Below are 20,258 nucleotides of genomic sequence, written 5' to 3' on the forward strand. Positions count from 1 at the left end.
ATTCATGGAAGAACTATTGTCCTTGCGGCAAGAAGGTTAATGGTCTAACGGTATCCTGGGCTGCATTAGGCAAGGCATTGCCAGCAAGTCGAGGGAGGTGATCCGTGCCTCTGCTCAGCACTGGTGAGGCCGCACCTGGAATACTGTGTCCTGTTCTGGGCTCCCCAGTATGAGAGAGAAATGGAGATACTGGAAAGAGTCTGTTAAAGGGCCATTATGATGATGGAGAGACTGGAACACCTCTCATATGAGGACAGGCTGAGAGAGCTTGGACTGCTCAGCCTAAGGAAGAGAAGGCTCAGCGGAGGATCTCATCAATATGTATAAATGCCTGATGGAAGGGTATAATGAAGAGGGAGCCAGGCTCTTTTCAGTGGTGCCCACTGACAGGACCAGAGGCAATGGGCACAAACCGAAACACAGGAGGTTCCCTCTGAACATCAGGAAACACTTTTTTACTGTGGGGGTAACCGAGCGTTGACACAGGTAGCCCAGAGAGTCTCCATCCTTGGAGATATTTAAAAGCTGTCTGGACATGGTCCTGGGCCAAGTGGCACTGATTGAGCAGGTGAGTTGGGCCAGATGACCTCCAGAGGCTTCTTCCAACCTCAACCATTCTGTGATTCTGTGAACTGCTCAGAGCTGAGAGATCTTGATCTGCTGGATAGTCACTATTTCTATATCAGTGGCATCTGATTACTGAAAAGATGTAAGCAACTGGTAAGTAAGGTGCGATAAGACTATTCTTTGTTAAGAGAAGGAAGAGAAGCCTGGATCACGGAGCTCTGAGCCATCTGCTTCTATCTGTAGCTTTCACTCTGCTAATGTGTGTTTCATCTACACTTTCAGGATATTTTTCAAGATGGGTAAACTGATTTTTGTATAATAGCAGCTTCACATTTACTAGTGCTTCAATGTGAATAATCTTTAGGTCCCGGAAAATGCAAACCTTCGATGAGTGAAGAAAACATCATGACCTAGTCAAACTTTTGCTCATTTTTTCTCCTATTTCAGCCACAGTAACAGCTCTTTCTTTCCCAGTCAGAATTGTAGTTCTGCTTCATTAGAGAAAAACACTTCCCTATAGCCATTATGGGATCTATTCTTATTGCCTGCTAATCAGGTTCTAACATAAACTGTGCATAAATAATCATAACTGTAGCCACAACTACTGCTTACCTCTAACTAGAGGAGTTCTGAACCACCTGCTTTAATATTCAAAAGTAATAATTTTGTTTTTCTCTACAGCTGTTGAAGTCACTCATCCCAGTTTTATAATTTTGTGGAAATGGAGTTTTATTTTGGATGTGTTCATGAAAACTAAAAATCAGTTTTTACAGATGAGTAAAATGACGATTTCTGTAAACTCATGAAAATAAGAAATTTTGGGGTAAATCATGATAGAAATACAGGGAAATTTATCCATGTGTTAGAAATCATTGTACTCTTGGGGAAAGAGCATTTAATTTTCATTGGGTATAAAAGCCAGCCAGCTTCCAAGCCTATGAATTCACAACTGTGGGAAACTGCATTTTTGGGATCTCTCAGATCACCAAGGGTTAGAAAGACTGGCCTTACAGTGAATTCACAGTGCTGACTAATTATAAATCAATGACTAACTGAATAAAAGGCTGCCCCATCAGACTCAGACTGAGTCAGTTCAGTTGGCTGAGTGATTTTTGAAGAGAGCAGAGATGAAGGACTAACAGCAGCTTCCCTGTGTGTCTTCCTGGCCTTTCTGGTAGGTATGTAGCACCTAAACCTGGCTGACCATTGCTTGCTATACTGTCACTTCTCCACAGGATTGCTCTGAGTACACTGGTCATACATGATCTTTTCTCTTTTTCTGGAAAGCATCCTTCAGCAGGGCAAGAGGGTTCTTTGTACCAATAGTATGAGGTTTAACACTGAAGTCAGTTATTTTTGATGAAATAGTGGAAAACAACAACAAAAGCTTTAAGCACAGCTTTGTAACTTTTTCATGACACTTTGCTTTATTCTGGTATTCAACCTGTGGCCACTCCAATGAGTCCTACTTATCCCCTGTACCTATCATACTGTCAGAGAACACCACCAGGAGCATAATGACCTTTCTGGTGCCATCCAAACCCTCAGTATTCCCTATCTTTATATTGTTTTAGTTGCATGATTCAATATTTAGTATTGCACTTCAAACTCCATGGAGGCCTAGTTACGCTTGATTTAAAGGGAAGTAGAAGTGGAAATAGAGGGGGAAAACACAAGTATCTCAGCTCTTATTTGAACTGCGTCTAGCCCTTTGTTTCATAAAGATAACATTTCAATGCAAGGCAATGTGAGTCAGGATTCCCTATTTACAAATTCCTAAAGAAGCTGGATTCCAGAGCAGGGCTTTGCTTTCAACAAACCATTTTTTTCTTTCTTCTTGGAATGTTTGGATTTATTTCTGTGACAGGCTTTTACTGGAATGTACCAGTTGTACTTAAAGTCTTGTCATGAGAACTTTATAGTTTAGGGCGATATAACAGAAGAGCGAATCTGGTCCTGCCCCCTGATTAGTTCATCTGTACAGAGTATGGAAGACCAAGGTTTTTTGAAGTGCATAGTCAGACTGATCTGGGCCAAGGGTTTGAACTTGCATTATATTATCCTTTAAGTTAGCTCTCTGCTCAACAGGTATAACGAAATGATAGGCTGCTACTTCTCTCAGTTTTCATGATTCTCTGAAAGATACTGTTTTTATCACAGTAATAAATGTGATTTTATATTTCTTAATTTGAAATCTTTGCAAGAAAAGAAACAACTTTCTTCTTACTTCTCCTGGACTCTTCTGCCTTAGAAAGCCTGCCTGAGGAAAAAGGTCAGTGTTCCCAGCACAGACCTCATTTTGATATAACCACTTAACTTGCAAAGGTATCCTCTCAAAATCCTCAAACCCCTCTCAAACCTCTAAAACTTTTTCTGACTCTTTACAGCCCCCATGCACTACAGTGTGGTAACTGGGGAACACACTGGCAAGGTTTTGGAAAGATGGTTATGGAAAAGAGCAAAGTAATGTTTCAAAGGCATGTCCAAAACTGCTAAGGATGAGTCAGATTCACAAACTAACTTCTCACAGTGAACACAAAGATAAAGTGTGATTAGCTCCTTAGTTTTGTGGCTGGCAGGCAGAAAGGTGCTGAACATGTGGCTGAGCTTAATTCTTTTCACTGTGATGTGGTCAGTATTTCGGTGTCTGGAGACATACTAAAGAATAACAACATTCTACTCTTGTAATCCCAACTACATTTTTAATACGAAAGGTAAAAGCTGGGCTTTCAGTTCATTTCCAGCTGCTGCTTCATATTCTGCTGCCAGTATAATCCCAAAGCTCATTAAACTCTCCATATGAATCACTAATTTATGCAGCTGCTTTTTATTTGGCCAGTCCCACAAGATGCGGAGCACAATGGCTTGTGTACCTGTTAGCATTTTTACTGAGAGCCTTGAAGACTGAGGCAGAGAGAGGGCTATAATGATCTATATACCCAGAGTTCACATATTGCAAATAATGTACAGGAATGGCTTAAGAAACTGTGTACCCATTAGAAGAGAAACATTCAGCATGTGTACTGAACACACTGGATTGACATATAAAACTTTGTTTATTTCACATCTCAAATTGTTACTTGCCTTCTCTGTTCAATTTAGTTCTGATCAATAATTCATTCGAGCAATTAGTTTTGAATCTTTACTCTATTAGTATAAGAACATTGGCTAAGCTACAAGGTGAACAATTTGTGTGGAGTGTGAGCTGAAATGAGTAGAAGTACCATTACAGTAAAAAAGTTAAACGTGCCCATGCATATCTGATGAGAAGCCCATGAAGGTCAACTAATGAGCAGACAAGTGTCAATCCTTCTGGGAGACTAGAAATGTCATCAGGTTTGCGATGTGATTTTGCATATATAACCTTAACTCAAAATAGACACATCTGAAATATCACTGGGACTGTCAAGAATTAATCTAATATCCTTCCAGCATGTGGTTTAGCAGTACATATAATTTCCACTGTTCTTAGAAAGTTGCTACTGGTTTTGTATACTAGCTATGCAGATGTACAAAAAACTTTTGAAGAGTAATCATTTGCATTTCCAAGCAGATCACATCTGTCTATATCTCCTTCTTATCTATCTCTTTGGAATAACTCAGCATGAGAGTGAGGGGAATTGGATATGTCAGTTACAGTAGTTGCTTGATTATTTGCTTTGTGCGCAAATGATTGTAAGCACAGGCAGGCAGCAGTGCTAAGGGAATATAGGAGATATTCTCAGTGCTATGATTTTAGAAAATCAATTTCAGACACTAAATGCTAAAGACCTTCACGACATCAAACAAAATTAAAAATAACAATTCTGTTTTCTCCATAGTCTTTTCACCCACGTAGATCTCAGCCCTCCAAATGCACAACTGCACTTAAGAGCTCTGCACAGAGGTCTGCAGGCATCCTCGGTTGTTTCCTTAGCAACAGGAGCCATGTGCAGGCTCTGAACTGCTTTTCCTACACCAGGTTTCCTTGGCAGCAAGGAAAATGTTTAGGAAGGAAAAAAAGGAGGCAGACCAATTCCAACACAGGAGTGAATTTCAGTGGCTCACCTGTGCAGCCCAGGCTGCAAAAAAAAAATATTGCACTCATTGACATACATTTTTTAAACATCTGTATGGACCTGGGCTTTCCTCTGCTGAGGCTGACAGAGAAGGCACAGGGATGGATGGTCCTGTGTGCCTGGCCCAGAAGAACATCATGCTGTCACAACTGTCTGCACACCAGAGCCTGGTCCCAAGAGATTTTCATACCTGCAATAGCAGCATCTTCCTCTGCAGGTCAGGTGGACACGGTGGCTCTGGGGAAGCAGCTTGCATGCAGACGGAGGAGTTTTCACCCAGAGCTGGGTGCTGCCAGTGAGCTCAGAAGGAGAGCCCAGCAATTTGTGAAGGGTATTGCTTAACTTAGCAAAGCTTCTCTAGCAGGAGGTGACCTTCACTACCAACAACATGAACCATTTCATCACAAACCAACCCGTGCTCACCACTGCTTATAAGATTAGGCAGGAAAAATACATGCGCTGGTGGCTGCTGTTCACTGGCTATAGGGTTATCCACAGTGCAGGCTGCAGGCTAGGATACATCATTCATCATGGAAATAACCAGCCAAGTCCAGCTCCTTGGCAAGGCAGATTAACCCCTGGATTGTTGTGTAGTACAGAGAATCAGGAATAGATGTACCAAGCCAGCTAGCCTAAAACATTTGGATATTTCTGCACAAGACTGCATTTGAATTATAAACTGCTTCAGCGGTATTCTTCATTTTGTGATTTCAGGCACATCAAACTTTCGATTTAATTAAAATCTAAAATACACACATTGCATCATCTAGCTATCAGATAATGAGATTTTACATGTTATTTCTCAAGTAAAACGCAAAATAGAAAATATATTCTTTGTATTATGACTTAGGGTAACAATACTGTCTGAAATGTTGACTGATGAGGCACCCTGGAAGAAAGAATAATGGAAGAAAGCTTGATGATTAAGGACACAAAGGAGTTTTCTGACAGCAGTTTCTTGCATCTGTACAGAAGTTCAGTGGCCTTAGGGGCAGATTCTGATGTATCCATTTTTATAAATGAAAGAAAATGGATTATATATATAATGTATATTTATAAGTATACAAACACACAATGTTCAAGCGATCAATTATTTATATTAACAGAATATTAACTTGAAAACTAAGTGAGATTAGAAAATTATGTAAACAAACTCATGTATTCCAAAAATCATGAGATCATTCTAACTGATATTTTAGAGGTCACGAAAGTTTGGTAGGAGGTCTTGTCGCTGTTTTTTTATGAACTTGAATCTGTTCCCACTGAATTCAGTGGACACGGATGAGACCGTTAGTTTCCTCAGACTTACACTGAAGACTTCTGTGATAGCCATTATAGATCTTCCATTTGCCCTTTCATAATGAATTTCTGTACTAGACTATTGCTACCCTCCTCCTAATCACTTAAGCTTCCTCAAACCTCCAGGAATATTTCCGACTTTCAAAAAGGTGCCTGAGACAAGCAGCTGCAGTAGCAGCACAGCTAATCAGAGATGACAGTGCTTAGCTGCTATGACTGACGTCCTAGTTCAGTCAATCAGTACAGCTGCCTGAACAAGCTGGGTGCCACAGACCTAGAAAAGTCATGATTTTCATTCGATCCATTCATAAATTTGCTTTTCAAAGTAATTTCTTGTAAGTGCATCTACTGGCTGTCGAAATACACCTTTTTGTCTCAGATTTTTGTTGGCCTAAATTGTTGCACAATACTAATAATGATTTCTGTATGCCTCTGCGGGGGTTGATGCATTTTGGGGTCCTGTCAAAGTCCTGGAGATATCAGACAGATATATTGGGAAGCCTATTTACAGCAAAGCTTTTAAAATCCTTTCAGAGCCTCTCATGAAAAAGTACTAAGGAAAAAAGTTAATACATTTTCTTATTATACTATGTGTCTCCTGCTTAGTTGTCTCTAGCATTATTTGTTTTAATGTTTCATCTTTTTGAAAACTAATACGAAGGCAGTGCTGGAGGCACATATAGCTATTTGTCTTCAGGGTTCTATGATCACAGGAGCATATTTTATATGCATGCTGATGTGTAACATTTATTTCAATCACCAGGAGAACTAATGAGTGGGACTTCGAGCATACTGTCACTCAGACTGAATTATAAAATTGGAAATTAGTGACAGAATTTCAGTGGCACACAAGAATGGTAAAGAGGAACTAAAGGGCAAGAATTCTGCAGTGGAGTTATGATCTCTGAAAAGATCCCTTCAGTTAAGAACATCTTTGATTACCATGCAGAGTCAGCTATTTACCTCTTGCAGACTATTTTAAACTACTGCAAAAACTAGCTTCACAGCTTTGGACTAATGGTGGAAGAGGGATGTGATAATGCCTAAGCCCACAGAGTGCAATTTGTAAATATATGTTAAAGTTCCTAAGTATGAAAATGGCATTCTGGAGAGAAGGGTGAGTAAAGAACAAAATCCTTTAGACATAGCATATTGTTAAAGAAGATGTTCAGAATTATGCAATCAACAGCCAAGTTTTATTCATGTTTTGAATATAAAAAGTTTATTGAAGTGCCGTATTTTGTTCTTTGTTTTAATTCACAAGGTTTGGGGTGAAACCAGGAGTACCACTACAAGGCACAACTCGGAGAGCTAACCAGTTGCACTCCTTTGGAAGCCAAATGTTACAGAGCTAATCCTGATCACTGACCTTTTCGTCTTTCCAGGACAATAAATTAATGATGGTGATATTTCCCTATCTAGCAGCTGACTTTGTTGAACAAGCTTCCTTTCCTAGTATGGTAGGACTTTCCCAGTAAACCTCAAAGCTTTTCATGATGACTTTGGTGGAATTTTCTACTTCCAGTATTACAAGGTTATGTGCTTGCTAGCAGCTTTGCAACATGGTTTTATTCCAGGCAGTAACAGTAAAATAAACAGGGATTTACAGAAGAACTGAGGTAGTAATCTATGGCACTTCAATTTAAGATTTATCACTGTTCCTGTAGTCCTACTCAAATGGCCTGCTTAGGGCCTTTGGCCAGTACACTGCTACACAGACAGAAACACAATACTACACTAAATACAGTGTTTCTGAGCAGGCTTCTCGAAGTTTTTTTGTAAGAACACCACCCCACTAGCAGAACAGATTTCGAGAGACAACATTCTCTGCATGAACTTATTACTGAAAGCAACATATATGGCATCAGGAAACCTGGTTCGTGTTTCCTCCTTCAGTATGTGTCTGCTCCAGCAGATCCAGGGGAAAGCTATCTGATTTACTATGGGTCAGGTATCTCTGGTACCTTTGCTGCACACAGACAGCAGGCTTTTTAATCTATTTATCTATTTATTAGTATTAGTTATCATGCAATTCTCAAGACTGAATGCAGTCCTTATACATATAAATAAGGCACATGCTTTGGCACACTTACCAGCCTCCTGAGATACTTCATCAAATTCAAGCTGGGCAGGCACATCCTTAATCAGGCAGAGAACAGCCATTGATTAGTCCCTGCCCTTCTGTACAGATTAGGATGAGTCTCACTGGAAACAACCAGCCACTCTCAAAATTGCTTTCTCTTTGCTATCAGCTGAATCGCTTGGTCTTCACTCTTATAAGTGTTTCTCCATTCTTCATAGACACAGAATCGTCTACTTGTCTTCTGTATTTTGTTTTGATGGATTATGATGAGTACATGCTTCTTCCCCTAATAGCTGATGCTGCTGAAGGCTATCAGTGAGACAGCAGAGGTAGCCTTAAACAAGCTAGCCAGGGTGCGGGTAGAAGTTTAGGGACAATATCATGAACACATTTATCCTGCTTACTGCATGCAGGAACAAACCAGAAAGGCTATGGGTTGAAATACAGGACAGGAATGTACTATACATCTTCCAAATATAAACAATATTGGCAGCTGATGAAGACGTAACGCTAAGTCCTTTCACGGATGGTTTCTGCACCTCTCTTTTCTCCCCCATTACACCTCTCAAATCTAAAAGTCATGCTTAGTTGGAATTTGTGGTGATCTACGCTATTCAGTCACAGCTGGAGTGCTAATAGTAGCACCATTTATGATTTAGCAAGTAGTTCTGGCATGTCTGCACCACACTAATGTCACAGTAACACCAGGTCTTCATTTCTCCTGGTGTTAGACTTCCTTGTTATTTCTGTTCCTACGGGGTGGGGGGGGGGGGTGGGGGTGGGGAATCAGTGCTTCTCTAGAGACACTGGGATAGACTTCACAATCTTATCTGATCACCTTAACAGTCAACTACTGTCACCTCCACATGTATATCAAAAAATAAGGGGGTCACTTAGTAGAAATACCTGTGTATTTACAGCAGTGCACTTACAGGACAGAATCTAATCTCTAAGCTATATGCAAGTATAACAGCTTGGAGTCTAGAGTTTGGTTTGAAAGGAGATGTGGCTGGATTTAAAGATGCTATTTAATTATTTGTCATTTACACCATCCTAAATCTTGAGTCTCTTATTTTAAGGCAAACCTGTGTAGGCTACACTTACTGATAGAGTAGGGGAGATTTGTAGTACCACTCATTAATAGGACTGTCACATGCTTACTACAGGCATTTTTCTATTGTGAGTAAGAATAAACCATTTGGATTGATACTTCCAAGCTGAGTATCTCTGCACTGTGCTAATATTTTCAGCCAGATGTCCCAGTCATTCTGAAGATAAACACATTAAATGCAGGAACACTGTACACAAGGGAACCTCTTGGATACTTGGCTTCAACCCTGCTATCTCAGGCAAGTATGTCACAGAATCCTAAATTTTTTTAGGTTTTTTCCTTTCTCATCCCCTCACCCACTAACTGGAAAACCATTCAGGTCTTTGCAGCTGTAAACCTGGTATTCACAATCAGGTTTTCTCCTCTGTCTGTGCCAATATTGTCCTCAGCTTAAACAGCTCTTCTCTCTCCTCTGGTGTTTACTTTCCTGGTGTATTTACAGAGAGTAATCATACTACTTTCAGACTCCATTTCACTAGGCTAAACAAACTAAGCTTTTTTGGTCTTCTCTGAAATTGTACACTCATAGCAAAAAAAAATGTATGGATGAACATCTTAAAATAATTCATAATGAAATTAATCATTCATTTTAAAGCACTGATTAGTGGAAATAAATAAAAAATTGTTATTAACTTTATAATGCTAAGTCTAATCTTGCATATGTGGGAGTGTTTCCAAGTCCCAGATCTGGGTGTGCACTGCAATATGTCAGATTGATACTGGGGCCAGACCATGGTACAACCAACCACAGAAGGGAAATGCATCAATCAAATCCTACATGTAGTGACGGAAAGACACGTTACTATCTCATGGAAATGAAGCCTGAATCAGCCAGGGATAGCTTACAAAAGACTGGGCAAAATTATAAAATCAAATATTATACCAAAATTAGCACTGGGCATACAAAAAGTTTTGTAAGAGCATTCCTGTTTGCTGAGCCTAGAATGTTTCTTTCAAAACCTATCATCTGGCTCGTTAAGCTTTACCCCAAGATCTCTAGTGGAAATAGACAAGAATGACAGTTTCTTGCTTCTGCTTGGTAGAAAAAAACATTTTGGTCTGATTTGAATCAGAACTACATTTCAGAAGACAACATCTCCTGTGTACCAAAAACGCAGCTGTAATCACAGAGCATGCAAACACAAGCTAGAACTGATTCCAGACTCAACAAACAATTCTACTTCACTCTTTTAATTCCTAATGATTCCTAATGTTCAATTTTCAGTGTTCTTTTATCACATTTATGAGCATGCATGTACAGTTGAATTCATCTCACTATTCTGGCAAACAAGATGAGGGCCTCATTGTTCTCAGTTGTATACAGATAAAGCAGTGGAAGAATTTCAGATTTCAATAAGGCAAGCAAAGGAGGAAGGAACAAATAGAGGTATTTAGGTAGAGGGCTGTACTTCCACTACCTGTTCTAGTTCCTAAGATAGACATAAGTGTCTATGTGGGGTCAGGAAAGCAAAGAGGTAGAGCCTCATGCCTTCCAAACCTTCAATCTTCGTACTATCAGTGGATTCAAGTAGCACCTATACACGGATCATCAACTGAAAAAAAATTGGACATTTCCTAAAGGCAGTCTGAATAAGATTGTAGTGAATTTCCTAACAAGAAATTTCTTCACAAGAACTGCTGCTTTTACAGAGGATTCAGGTAGACTCCCACCTTCACTTCTTTTTCCAGGCCAATCTTTTTTTTGTAACTGGTAACACAGACAGAAGAGGTGTCAAAGGCACAGTTGGTGACGTGAGTGGGAATGCTTTTCAGTTGTACTTCTCACAACTCTCATCCAGGACCACTCCCTGATGTGTCAGTCACTGAAGGAAAGGCAGAAGAAGGATACCTGCCCACGCTTCCCTTCTTAATGGAGAGTGTCTTGGGAGCTGCCCCACTGGAAGATGCTCTAAACTAAGTAAAGGAGTATGGTTTCAAAGTTGGATCTGTAGAGTGTCTTTCCAGTAAACCCAATGCAGTTCCTCCCTCAGCATTTTTCTCATTCATAGGCTAGTTCCCTTTAACAGTTCAAGGGTGTCATAGTCTCAAAAACATTAAACAATGTTTAATGGAATGATGGGATTGATGATGGGAATGAAAAGCAGCCTCTATTGCCTAAACCGCACCTAACAATAAAAGTTCCAGCCAACCTAGAATATCTTTTTGCTAGCTCACAGTGTGGCAGATTTGTGGGACTTCAGCAGGTCTGTAGAATAGTCATCGTGATGGGGGTGAGAAGACATAGGAAACGTCTTAGTAGGTGCATGGTATGTTGCTGTTGGTTTACTATTTGTTTTCAAGCAAACAGATGACTGACAGGAAAAATATGAACTCATCCCTCTGCTCATTTCTGATAGCTCTGTTGCTGCGTTTTAAGCTAGTTCAGGTTGTCTCCAGAGAGGCTGCTGCTATCAAGGCTTAAACTTCAGTCTAGCCCTGTCCTGAAGTACTGGGTTCAGCTGTGCAAGGCAGGCAGAACAGAGAACATGCCTGTGAGAGGCTGTGGGTATGACCCTTGACTAATAATGCTGTTACGGGTCTGGCAGCAGAAAAGGGATATAGAGGAAACAGCCCTCAGAGATAGCCTCTGCCATATCCAGAGCAACGTTGACTGATCTAAAAGCAACAAAGTGTGATGTGCCTTCCATGGTCCAGATCCAGCATGGGGATCTTTCTGGGGGACAGAGCAATAAACAAGGGACGTTTTAGTCAGACTGAAATGTATCACAGCATCTATTGTCCACTTCAAAAGGAATAATTAGCCAGGGCTCACAAAGATGTGAATACAGAAGGGGAAGGTGAAGTACAGAATGAGATAAAGGATCTGCTGGTGGCTTTGAGGAAAACACAGGCCCTGCACAGACCCACAAGCATGTGTAACAAAGCAGTTTAAGGCTAATATTTCTTGTGTGGAGGTGCCTAAACCAAAGCCTTGGGTAAATTAGAAAATTTGATTTTCAATAAGGGCTCAAAGTCTTTCTAGGCAGTGCAGCAGAGTGACAGGAGAGTGACAGGAGAGCAACAAGAGACTGCAGCAGAAGAAGTAGAGAGTATTTGTATTTCAAATATTTGTTCTAATTATAGCATGAAATAGGGAATGTGGGAGGCATTCATAGCTCCTGGTAGAAGCAGGTGGGCAGAGAAAGAGGATTTTTCATTTTTGTACATCTGTGAAATGATGGCTTAAAACAGGAATCGGGGTGGGCAAGCACCGCTGGAGAGGACAAAAAAAGGAGCAGTTTATTGAAGGGCAGCTTTAAAACATGATCACCATCTTCAAGGTATGTTGGAGTGGAACCTCATCAAGAGAGAACAAATGACTTGATTCAAACTCCCTGTGTTATTTTGAGTGCAATTATTAATTCTAAGGTAAAGTAACAGATTAATGGAGCTGCCTTAGACTGCTGAGCACTCCATATTAACTGTACTAATTCACTAAACTCACAATTGCTATGTGATGGAGTAGCCAGTACAGAGAAGGGTTTTTTTTCCAAAGTTTCTTGAACATCACCCTAGAATTTATCTTACAGAAATGGATTCTTTGGGGCTTATTGGATGCCAAAGGGCCACCAACAAAATGCTCACTGATAACAGACATTTACCAAATATCCCCTTGAATAATTTTGCTGCTTTTTTATGGGTTTATTTTTGTTATTGAGGGGTGTTTGGTCCCTCCAGATTCTCCATCTATTGGTTTTGGTAAAAATCCTCGTGCAATAACAGCATACTTGTATATGGTAATATAGAACTCAGAGGTATAAGGATTTTCAAGAGCTCTCAGAAGATGTTTCTGTTTAGCTAAGAAAAGGTTTCTTAAAGAAAACTTGAGAAAAAGGTTTCTGTTTAGTTAAGTAACAATCTCTCTCACAGTGAGCCTTTCACTGCATTGTTCTCTTGGTAAAGTGATGACCTGCAAGTGTGTGGAAGGAAGGATTGAAGCACATGAGGGAGACCCTTGAAGGAAGAAATGGGAAAACAGCCAGTGCAAATGCTGGTTATAGTTGATATACTTCTCTCTGTAGTGCTCTTAATCAGTTTTCTTCATAAAGATATGCTCAGATTTGTAGTCTTGAGTCTTTCCATACTTCTTGGAAGACAGTATGTGGTATAACCAAAGAAATCCAGAGTATGGGGGAACAAAGTACTAGGAAAGGATTCACTTGGTTTGAAAAAAGAGTGACATCAGGGAAGACAAATATTCTGGAAAGATCCATTCATTCTAATGTATTAGATCATTGTGTAGATAATTAGCTGATGTTGACTCAAAATGAATACATTTCTATATCATTTCTCCTACAGTATGATCAGGCATTAAATTGTATGTGTGTAAGGGTGTTTGTGCATTCCACTTTAAATGTCTGGGAACCTTTTCTTGCTAGTATTAGGTTAACTCCAAGAAGAAAAATGGTGCATAAAACCCAGCATGGAAAGTTTTAATGGATGGAAACTGTCCACAGAAATGTGAGTTACCTCCCGAGCAGAATGTTCCTCTTCAGAGCGTAGTCAGTATTTTTATAACTTATCATCAATACAATTTTCTGAATTTTGAGGTTCGACAAGGCAAATTCCTGCCTCGGCCATCTTCTCTTTCTCTAGGCAGGAGGGCACAGAAGCAGGGCCTGATCTGTAACACTCTTTGGGTGCTAGGTTTCCCTGTCCTTTTGAAAGGAAAGCCAGATTTTTGTGGTTTTGTGGTAAAACAGGTGTAGTCAGTTCAGGGATACAGTTATATTCTTCTCTGCATGTTGATTGCAAGTGATGATAAATATTGGCAAGCACTAGTTTTCAAATGGTGACTAGAAGGCTATTCATTTCCCTCCTGGACATGCCAATTCCTCTACAACATTCCTTCATCTACTATTTAATATAAGCAGAATAAACAATAAAAACACAGTCTTGACTACAAGGTGTACTTGCAGCAATTATTTGTTACAGCTTCTATATCACTGCCAGGGACAGCTGAGCTGTGCTTTACTTTTTGCCAAGTAAATATGGAATACAACAGACTCAGTAGGTGTCCCAACAGGCAGAAATGGCCTTCCAAAAAACCCTGAAATTTGGCCCTGTATTGGGTCTGGCTGGGATAGAGTTAACTTTTCCCATAGCAGCCCATATTGTGCTGTGCTTTGTATTCATAGCTAGAGCAGTGTTGATAACACATCAATGTTTTTGGCTGTTGCTGAGCAGTGCTCACACAGCATCAAGGCTGTCTCTCCAAGCCACCACCCCCAAAAGCCAGTAGGCTGGGAGTGGGAAAAATTTTGGGATGGCACACAGCTGGCACAGTTGACCCAAACTGACCAAAGGGATATTCCATAGCATATAACATCAGGCTCAGCAATAAAAGCTCAGGGAAAGGAGGCGGGTGACATTTGTTACTAATGGATTCATCTTCTGAAGCAACTGTTCTGTGTACTGAGGCCTTACTTCCCAGGAAGTGGCTGGACATCATCTGCTGGTGGGAGGTAGCAAATAAATCCTTTTTTTTTTTTTTTTTTTGCTTTGCTTCCACCTGCAGGCTTTGCTGTTTTTTTTTTTTTTTAATTGAACTACCTTTCTCCTGATCCATGAGATTTTCATCTTATTCTCTCCCTCTCTTCTGCTGAAGGGGTGGAGAAAAAGAGCAGCTGGGTGGGTAGCTGCCAGCCGGCCAAGGGCAGCCCACCACTGGCCCCCTGACAAAGGACTGATTGGCCTCTGCTGAAGCATAAATTCAGTATGACTGATAATAAAATCCTAGGAAAATGGCTCATCTAATCTGTTTAATCAGCAGGCTTGATATAATGTAGTTTACAGATACTGAGCTCATTCATTAGCATACATTCCCTTTTGTGTTTCCTTTAGTTCTGCTTCTATATGCTAAAATAAAAAGAAGTTTTATTCACCTTGATGGTTTCCATCTAGCTTTTCTTTTTAATGCTTCAGCAGTTCCATTAAGAAACTATGTGCCCTACAAGGAAATTTTTCAGAGATGCTGAAAATTTCTCAGGCCTGAATCCTTGGTAGCAGTTAGATCTAACTGGCAGAGCTCAGCATGAGTCAGGTACTTAATGCCTTAGATGGTCTGGGTCTCAGCCCTTTCTGTTATATAATTTCCCAGTGCTATGGCAAAAAGTAATAATCACTCACCCAAAGTTAATACTGCTGGCAGAACAGAGAGAAAAGTAAAATAGTCAGTAGGCAGACATCTGTTCTAGCCTTAATGCTAGTTACTCTTATGAGTTTTCATGGATATTTAATATAGCCAGTGGTGTGTGTTTGCTTTTCATCTATATTTACAAGGGCATAGATGAAAATATTGGGAAAACAAATATTTACACACTAGTTTCACTTCTGTGTTTGTACTGGTCTTGTTTGACTTACTATCTTTCTTAGATGTATTGGCACAATACTTAAATATTTGTAAGAGAAATTTCAGTTTCTCCTCCAGACAGTATATCCCAGAAGAACAAATTCCTGCAGATCCAAACCTGGAACATCCATCTGGAAGGTGCATATTTATTTTTGTCAAAGGGAAATGTTCAGCTTAGCAAATTCAGTGAAATTAGATTTAACCTCTCTGAAGGTTCAAGAAGAATCTCATAATTCTGTGAAACTGTAATCATGAAAAGCTTTTCATATCTGGAGTTAACTAAAGAAACCTATTTCTAGGTGTACCACTACAAAATTTCAAAAGCTTAAACTCTTAACAAGTATCTCTTATAATATTTTAAATTCTACCCCAGTTCTTCCATGACTTCAAGTCTTCATGAATCTGAAAACCAAGTTAAAATGGTTAAAAAAGAAGTTAAGAACTTGTATATAATTTTTGGTTGTACATAATTGTAATAAAATGTAGGAAATGTGGGTACTTGTAATGTCATTATGAAAAGCTCATATTGTGACAACTATTGTCTGGGAAACTTTCAGTCTGAAGATGTCATATACTGTCTTCTTGGTTTGGGGTTGTGAGCCCCTGTGGTTTCAGTTCTGGGAATCTGTTGTCCAGTATTTTCTGAAACACAAGCCCCATAATGTTAATAATACTTTGGGGGGATTTTTCACTGCAGAATCACAGAATAACAGCATAATTTATGTCAGAAGGGACCTCTAGAGGTCATCTGGTCCGACGACCAGCTCAAAGCAGGGACAACTTGTATCAGATCGCTCAGGTCTTGCCCAAGGATGGAGATTCTACAGTCTCCTTGCGCACCTGTGCCAGTGTTTGACAACCCTAATGGAGGGGGTTTTTTCCCCCTCATGTCTAACTTTAGTTTCCCGTATTCCAGTGTGGTCCATTTTGTCTTGTCCCATCACTATGCAGCTCTGAGAAGGATCTGGCTCTGCCTGACATGCTCTCAGGTAGTTTTAGAGAGTAATTAGGTGTCACTTCAGTCTTCTTACGACTGCATAAACCCAGCTCTCTCAGACTCTCCTCATATACCATGTTTTCCATTCCCTGGACCATCTTGGTGCCTGTCTGTTGGAGCCTTTGTCGAATATGTCAAAGACTTGCTTGTACTGGAGAGCTAAAAGCTGGGCAGTACTCTAGATACGGTCTCACAAGCAATGAATGGCAGAGGAGGATCACTTTGCTGGACCAGCTGGGTGCACACTTGCTAGTGCTGCCCTGGATACTGTCAGCCTTCTTTGCCATGAAGGCACTTGGTTTAAAGGTTTAAAGGGCAGACCAATGGGCAATATTGTGGTGGATGTCTGCTACAGACTGCCTGATCAGGAAGAAGTAGATGAGGCCTTCTTTAGACAACTGAAAAAAGCCTCCCATTTGCAGTCCTCATGGGAAACTTCAACCCAGTATATACTGAAGGGACAACACAGCAGGGCACAAGCAATCCAGGAGGTTTCTGTGACAGCTTCCTGACACAGGTGAATGAAGATCCAGTGTGGAAGGACACTTTGCTGAAGCTGAGACTTACAACCAAGGAAGAACTGACTGACAATAAGAAGGTCAGGAGAAGCCTTTACTGCAGTGAACATGAGATGGTGGTGTTCAGGATCCTGACAGGAGGAGAAAAAAGCAAAAATCAAGATCACAACCCTGGACTTCAGGAGAGCAGACTTTGGCCTGTTCAGCTGCTTGGAGGAATCACATGGCTTACAGTCCTGGGGAGAAGAGGGGTCAAGGAGAGCTTGTTGATTCTCAAGGATCACCTCCTCCAAGCTCAAGAGTGGTCAATCCCAACATGCAGAAAATCCAGCAAAGGCTGCAGGAGACCTGCATGGATGAGGAACAAAGTTGTGATAAAATTCAGACATAAAAAGGAAGTATAAATGTGGAGAAAGCTGGGTTACCCAGGAGAAATATGGAAACACTGAGTGTGCAGGGATGGTCTAAGGCAGTCCAAAGCCCATCTGGAATTGAATCTGGGGAGGGATGTGAAGGGCAACAAAAAGGACTTCTACAAGTGTATCAGCAGCAAAAGCAAGACCACAGAAAATATGTACCTCCTGCATGGGGCAGGAAACCTGCTGACAAAGGACCTGGAAGAGGCTGAAGGCATGGAGAATGCCTTCTTCACCTTGGTCTTTACTGGTATGTTTTGTCTTAAGGAATCTCAGTCACCAGCAGCCCGTGGAAAAGTCTGGAGCAAGGAAGACTTGCCCTCAGTAGAGAAAGATCAGGTTAGGGAACATTTAAACAAACTGGACATAGAGAATTATGTAGGACCCAATGGGACACACCCATGAGTGCTGAAGGAGCTGGCTGATGTCATTGCAAAGCCATTCTTGATTGTCTGAAAAATCATGGGGTTGGGGGAGGTTTCTGAGGCCTAGAAGAAACCAAATATCATTTTTATCTTCAGGAAGGGCAAGAAGGAGGATCTGGGGAACTACCAGCTGGTCAGCCTCATCTCACTCCCCTGGAAGTTGATGGAGCAAGTAATTTTGGAAAATATTTGTAAACATATGAAGGACAAAAAGGTGGTGGGGAGTAGTCAGAATGGATCTACAAATGGGAAATCCTGTCTAACCAACCTGATAGCCTTCTACAATGAGATGACTAGCTTAATGGATGAGGGGAGAACAGTGGATGTTGTATATCTCAGCTTTAGTAAGGTTTTTGATACTGTCTCCCATAACATCCTCACTGACAATCTGATTAAGTACAGCCTAGATAAGTGGACAGTGAGGTGGACTGAAAACTGTCTGAACTGCCAGGCTCAAAGGGTTGCGATGAGTGGGCTGATGAGTGGGCTTCCATCCGGAAGCCAGTCACCCTTGGTGTGCCTCAGGGGTTGATACCAGTGCAGTAGTGTTCAGCTTCATTAATAATTTGCATGATGGGACAAAGTCCACCATCAGCAATTTCAGACGTGCTAAAAAATTGGGAGGAGTGGTTGTTAGACCAGAATGTTGTGCTACCTTCAGAGGGACACCAACAGGCTGGAGAAATGTGCAGACAGGGATCTTGCAAAGTTCAACAAAGGGAAATGCCAAGTCATGCACCTAAGGAGGAATAACTGGATAGCAGCTTGGCAGAGAAGGACCTTGGGGTCCTAGTGGACAACGAATAGACCATGGACCAGAAATGTTCCTTTGTGGCTAAGAGCTTCCTGGGGAGGAATAAGCCCAGGCTGGGGGCTGACCAGTGGGCTGACAAGCTGGAGAAAAGCTTTGCAGAGAAGGACCTGGGCGTCCTGGTGGACAACACATTGAGAGAATTGAAGTAAAAGCTGACCCAGGGTCAATTGTGAATGGTCACATTCACATTGACCATGGATCAGCAGTGTGCCCTTGTGGCAAACAAGGACAACAGCCTCCTGAGTTGCATTAGGAAGAGATTTGCCAGCAGATCAAGGGAGGTGATCCTTCCCCTCTACTCAGCACTGGTGTGACACAGCTGGAGTGCTGGGTCCAGTTGTGGGCTGGACAAGAAGCGACATGGACATACTGGAGAGAGTCCAGCAAAGGACCACAAAGATAATTAAATGATTGGAGCATCTGTCATATGAGGAGAAGATGAGAGACCTGGGACTGTTCAGTCTGGAGAAGAGAAGGCTCAGGGAGATCTTATCAATTTATAAATAACTGATGGTAGGGAGTGAAGAAGGCAGATTAAGAGACTTCTCAGTGGTGCCCAGTGACAGGACAAGAGGCAATGGGCACAAACAAAAATACAAGATATTTTTTTCTTAACTTTTTCACTGTGAGGGTTGTCACTCAGTAGAAGAGGTTGCCCAGCAAGGTTGTTGAGTCTCCATCTTCGGGGGGTATTCAAAACCTGGCTGAACATGGTCCTGGGCAACCAGCTCTAGGTGACCCTGTTTGAGAGGGGGGATTGGACTAGATGACCTCAAGACGTGCTTTCCAGCCTCAACTATTCCGTGATTCTGTGACTCTGTGTGCAAACTTATGGTCTCTCCCTAATATTATTATATGTAATGTTGTTTGGCACTTTGGCATTTTTTAAGATTATTTTTTAGATTGCAAATAGGAACTCTTTATATTGTTTTAGTTTAGGAAGTCCCAGGGTTGAAGTTGTTCTCTGCATGATAATGCATTCTGTACTCATGGATAAGCATAAATATATTACTATTTTTGTCATTCTGCTATTCAGACCTTGTGAATATGTCAGGCCAGCATGAGTTTGATATGTGGGCTACTGATACTGGTTGTATTATTCACACACAAATTTTTCAATTCTGCATTTTTTTTTAAATCAGAAGTGCTAACTTTAAAAATGTCATTAATCTAGATTTACTAATGAATAATAAAATTTCCAGGGAGTACTGGAGAATATGTTTATTTTCCAATAATCAGCAGAACAAACAGAATCCAGGTATTTTTATCACTTTTATATATATATATATATATATATATGTATATATGGAGAAGACAAGGCTCTGGAGAGACTTTATAGCAGCCTTCCAGTACTTAAAGAGGGCCCACAAGAAAGATGGTGAGGCACTTTTTAACAGGGAGTGTAGTGATAGGATGAGAGGTAACAGTTTTAAACTGAAAGAGCGTAGATTTAGATTAGATATTAGGAAAAAATTATTTACTGTGAGGGTGGTGAGACACTGGAACAGGTTGCCCAGAGAAGCTGTGGATGCCCCATCCCTGGAAGTGTTCAAGGCCTAGTGGAAGGTGTCCCTGCCCATGGCAGGGGGTTGGAACTAGGTGATCTTTAAAGTCCCTT

The sequence above is a fragment of the Harpia harpyja genome, chromosome 17, assembly GCF_026419915.1.
Source record: "Harpia harpyja isolate bHarHar1 chromosome 17, bHarHar1 primary haplotype, whole genome shotgun sequence".
NCBI lineage: Eukaryota > Metazoa > Chordata > Aves > Accipitriformes > Accipitridae > Harpia > Harpia harpyja.